Source organism: Sus scrofa, chromosome 14 (assembly GCF_054392235.1).
Source record: "Sus scrofa isolate SSC_HxYL_T2T_F1_AM1 chromosome 14, Sscrofa_HxYL_maternal_Yorkshire_Landrace_v2.0, whole genome shotgun sequence".
Lineage (NCBI taxonomy): Eukaryota > Metazoa > Chordata > Mammalia > Artiodactyla > Suidae > Sus > Sus scrofa.
The window spans coordinates 162,146,709-162,151,944 of record NC_139396.1 but is presented as its reverse complement, the minus strand read 5'-3'; the positions used below and the strand labels follow the sequence as shown (position 1 = coordinate 162,151,944).

General features: G+C 55.6%; 1 non-coding gene across 1 annotated transcript; it reads left to right on the top strand.

The window, feature by feature from the left end:
• Nucleotides 1-3,840: 3,840 nt before the first annotated feature.
• Nucleotides 3,841-3,946, top strand: LOC146397150 (U6 spliceosomal RNA). Its single transcript, XR_014828493.1, has one exon. It is a non-coding gene; the product is annotated as a U6 spliceosomal RNA (small nuclear RNA).
• Nucleotides 3,947-5,236: the final 1,290 nt, after the last annotated feature.

The following is a 5,236-nucleotide window of genomic DNA, read 5'->3' as shown; positions in this document are numbered from 1 at the left end:
CTCTGCACATAACATGCATAATATTAATACACAATTTTATTAGTCACTCATTTATTCAAGCACATATGTGTGTGTATGCATCCATTCAAGATTTCGTCCACGACTCCCTTACCCACGCCCACGTACACTACTGAACATGAGTGAGCGGATTTCAGCCACTCTCATGTCTGCTGAGTGATAGCAGCTTTCCGTATGAGGCGCTGACTACGTATTTAGTATTGTTTAGACCCTACGCTTAATTGCAGAGAGGGCAGCAGTACCGAACACACTGGGTAACTAGTAACCTGGGAGTCGCTGGGAGTGTGGCCACGGTCGTGGCCCTTGCAGGGCCAGGGTTCAGGAGCCACGGGTCTGGGGCTCCCCTGGGAAGCTGGCACCTGGGCTCTCGCCAAGCCCTCTGCTAATCCTCCGAGGCAAACCCTCCTTAGAGAAGCAGAGAGAGTCTGGGCGTGGATCCTCCTTTGGAAAAGCAGCAGGCAGCCACATTGGGTGGAACTTGTAAGTTGACGCGGAAACTGCCTGATGTGCAGAGGCTGGACTTACATCACCGGAGGGTCTCTGCCCCGTCCAGGCTCCTCGGTGCCGTGAGGCACATGCGATGACCCCCCAGGCTCTGCACCCCTCACAGGGCTGCCTCCGCACTCACGTCCTCAGGTCTGCAGCGCTGCCCTGTGGGTCACATGCCTGGACGGCCATGTGTGGCAGTGACAATGACAAAGTCAGCATGTAAGCAATTTCCTTTCACAGATTTGTTACTATGGAAAAGGCAGAAAATACCAAACCTTGGGGGTGCATAACTGACGGCATGTGAGCCAGGGTGATGCCTGGGGAAGGCCAGGGATGGGCAGCCACCTCCGCAGTGACCACGTGACCCCCTGAGGAACATCCACTCCTCCTAAGACGGCACAGCGTCCTTTCAGGAACTTACTGTGCAGCATCCGTGTCCAGCACCATTCAAGGCACCTGCGAGTGGTGAGCGTACGGTCACCTTGGCTTCTGCCCCTTCGCGTCCCCGCCAGATCGAGGGGCCTGAAGGCCAGTGAGTGTCAGCTAAGACGGCTCCTTTAATGTGCATCCCGAATGGGGGTGGGAGGGATCCATGTGCCGTGTGTGTGTGTGTGTGTGTGTGTGTGTGTGTGTGTGATCTCTGTCTGTGTGAGATCTATGCGGTAAGTGTGGTGTGTGTGTAGTGTGCGTGTGGTGCATGTGGCGTGTGTGGCACACACACCCCCGTGGAAGGGGCACGGACGGCCCGGCGCTGCGTGCCCTGCCCTCTCCCTCCCGAGTCCCCATCAGTCTGTGAGGAGGCCTTTTATCTCTGCGTTGGGAAGGGAGAGACGCTTTAACAGCTTTTCGCAGAATGGGTATAAAACCTAAAGGGACCGTGTGTCCGCCGGCCTGGGCCTGTGCCCCCCGCTTTCTGCTCCCACACTCGCTGGTAAGGGCCTGGAGGGGCCGCGGGTTCCCAGGACAGAGAAGCGGGGTCTGGGGGCCCAAAGCTCGAAGGCTCGGTCGCAGCAGGCTGCATCCCTGGGGTCCAGTGGGTCTGCCTGTGATGCAGAGGGTGGGGAGGGGAGCTGATCCGGAAAGAGAGGGAGGCCATGGGGTGGGGGCAGCAGGGCGGGGGACAGCGGGGTGACCAGCATCGCCGGTGAGAGGAGGTCCCCGGCCTGCACCCATCTTCCAGGCCTGGCTGTGGACTGGACCCTCCAGGTGACGGTACGGGAGGCGTCGAGGGTGGTTGACCAGATGACCCGAGCTGGCTGAGTGCCGGCCTTTTCCAGGCAGGTGGGAGGGGCCCCTGGGTGAACAGCAGGCCCTGCCCCCCCCCCCCAGATTCCCCACACCCCCAGAGCCTGAGAGCTCAGGGAGGGGGCTGAGGAGCAGGGTCTTGGGCCCAGTGGGATTTGAGGGAGCACAGAATCCTGGCTCAGGTCAACCAGAGACAGGCCAGCCCTGACCTGCAGGTGACAGGCTGTCTGCATGGGGAGCCCTCTGCCCTCAGGGCACCTGCTCCCACAGAATAAACTGACCTGAGAAACACAGAGGGCTCAGGGCCTGGAGCTGAGTGGTCTCTTTAAGAAAAAAAAAGTAAAAATTGGGCAGCAAAGTAAATACGAAGAAAAAGATATCACAACACACATTAAATTTACAAATGCTGGGAAGGCCACCAGCATCACAAAATCCAGGAAAAAGCATAACGCTTTTTTCTAATTCGCAGCTCCCCCCACCTGCTTTTTGGGGGGCAGCGCGTTCTCTGCTTCCTTCCGTGGCTGTTTCGCGGGACTATTTTCTAGGGGAGGCTGCTCTTCGTTCCGGCGCAGCTCAGGGAAAAGTTTACTTGTTACGGATGCTCAGAAGGCCTTCCTTCTCCCCAGCTCAGCGTGGGTAATGCCATGACGTCCCTGGAGGCGGTTATCAACCCTGGAAAAACGCCTGCTGACTTTCTTTCTGGGCGGAGCTACACGGCTCTGACTGCGCTGAGCTCCCAGGGATGGACGATTCTGAGCTGACCGCCCTTCAGGCCCGTAAGCACACTGCCAGGCCCTCCCGGGCTCTGGGTGGGCGCTGCCAGGAGGAAGCTGGAAAAGCCCTGGGGCTCCGCGTGGATCCGGGTTTCTGGGCGGGCATCCTGAGGACAGGGGGTGGCGGAGCCCCAACCTGGACCCTGGGTAGGAGGGTGGAGCTTCCTCCAGGTCCCCCAAGAACCTGATGTTTGGAAGAAGCTTCATGGCAGATCCGGGCACTTAGGCCGTTCAGAACTCCCAACCCTGCTATGCCAGCACCCCGGGGCTGCGGGTACAGCACCACAAGCCGCCCGCTTAAAGCCACAGACGCATCCTCTCGGCTCTGGAGCCTGGAAGCCTGAAATCCACGCGTGGCAGGTGCTGGAGGAGGCGCCTTTTCCCCTAAGAGTTCCTGTATCACTTCCCCCAAACATCATGACGTTAAAGATAAACACCGCAGTAGCGGTGACATGATCTCTGTCCAGTCAGAACGTATTTACTCTCACCCTAACAGGATGGTAAGTAGACTTTTTTCCTTTATTTCTATTTCTCTTTTAATTGAAGTAGAGCTGAGCTACAATGGCGTGCTAGTTTCACGTATACAGCACAGCGATTCATATATATATGTATTTTGGATGCTTTTCCCTTATAGGTTATTACAGGTTGGAGTTCCCACCTCGGGGTGGCCCTGGCTTCCTTGGCCTGTGGCGCGTCCCCCTGTCTCTGCCTCCATCGTCTCACGGCGTCTTCTCTGGGGGTCTGCGTTTTCTAATCTCTCTCCTGACAGACTCACCGGTCCTCCTGTGTGACTAAGGTAACTTTGATCTGCAAAAAGCCTACTTTAAAACAGGGTCACGCTGACAGGTACCAGGATTTCGGATGAGAATCTGTCTTTCTGAGGAAACAGAGCGACCCCCACCGGCCATGAACCCAGCACGGAGGAACCTGGGACTAGTCAACAGCCTGCCAATTGGGGGTCTTCAGTGGGGAACCGAGGCGGCCTGGATAGCCTCCTGGGAAGCCCGGGACCCCCAAGGGGCCTGGAAATATACTAAAACTACTCACTTTCCCCTTCATGCTGGAAACACAGCACACATGCATGGGGTGGGTCACTCGCTTTGGATTCCTGTCAATGAAGCCTGGCCTGGGCTTCCCGCACGAGAAAACAGAAACGCAGGTGCAAGCAGGCCCCATACCTGCAAGATCACGGCAGAAGGGTGGTGGCGCCTGGCTGTCCCGGGAGGAGACGTGGGTTCTCGGTGCCCTGAGCCCAGCACGGAGCCCGGTGCCCTCGGACCTCAGAGTCACGTGGAGGGATTAAAAAGCGTATGCCGGGCTCGCGTCGGCAGCACGTGTGCTGAAATTGGAACCACGCAGGGAAGACTAGCATGGCCCCGCACACGGACGGCAGGCGGATCTGCGCGGCGTCGCACAGTTTTAAGAAAGGGAAGGTGCTTGACTGGGTCGCACTGCCGTATTTGCACAAACTGACACGACACTGCAAATCAACTATACTCTGATAAAAATTTATAAATTGGGAGTTCCCTTTGTGGCTCAGTGGTGACAAACCCGACTAGTATCCATTAGGATGTGGCTTCAGTCCCTGGCCTCCCTCAGTGGATTAAGGATCCAGCACTGCTGCAAGCTCTGGCATAGGGCACAGAGGTGGCTTGGATCCGATGTCGCTGTGGCTCTGGTATAGACCAGCAGCTGCTACACCTTCGATTTGACCCCTAGCCTGGGAACGTCCATGTGCCACGAGTACAGCGCCCCCCCAAAAAAAAAGTCCAAAAATTTTTAAATAAAAATTAAAAACAAAGAACTATTGAATGTATAAACTCTCTTTCAAAAAAAATAAGTAAGAAGTAAAAGGGAAAAATGGTGCATTTTATGCAGAACTCGCCCCTTTGCCCTCCACGCACATGCCAGTGAGATGAGCCCAACGGCCTTTGCCGAATAAGCAGGCACTTGTCCTGGCCAATCTCACCTCCGTGGTGCCGCCAGCGGGGCTAGAGGTACAGACGGGAGTGAGAACGGAGCTGCCGAGGCTGGCTGACTCAGCAGTGCTCCCTTCACGCAGAGTTAGGATGGCATCACTTGGACTCTTCAGAATCACAAGGTGAACTTAGACATAACTGAGGGATTGTATTTCCATATGTGACGGTCGTGTTGAGACTGTGGCGCAGGGAGCAGGATGGGCCTCGAGCATCCTGAGCAGTCACGTGGTTTGCTGGAATCTTAGGAAGGTGACGACATATGTTTGCAAAGTGGAACCTGCCTCCCTGAGGACAGGCACGACTCAGGAGCCCTGCTCTCTCTGTACCCACCGTGAAACGAGGGGCTGCCAGGCACATGCCTCAGCGCATCTGAGGAAATGGACTTTGTTATTTCTCAGTCTGCAAACGAGAGAAGGCTGGGCGGAAGGTGCGCCTCTGTTTTCAACTCAGCCTTTTGCTTTTTAAAGAACTCGGGCTCACCTGCCCTGTCCTTTTGTCCCCTGAGAACTAATGAGAATTAATAAGAAATGATTCTTTCTTCAGAGGCTGACAGAAGAAGGTTTTGAAATCTGATGAGCAAAGTCTGGTAACGTTTGTGAACTGATTTTAGAGACTGAGTGACACCCCAAGCATTTCTTGGGGGCGGAACGAGGCCCAGGAACCAAGAGCGGGTTTTTTTGTTTTTTTTTTTAAGGGAGGCACCTGTAGCATATGGAGGTTCCCAGGCTAGGG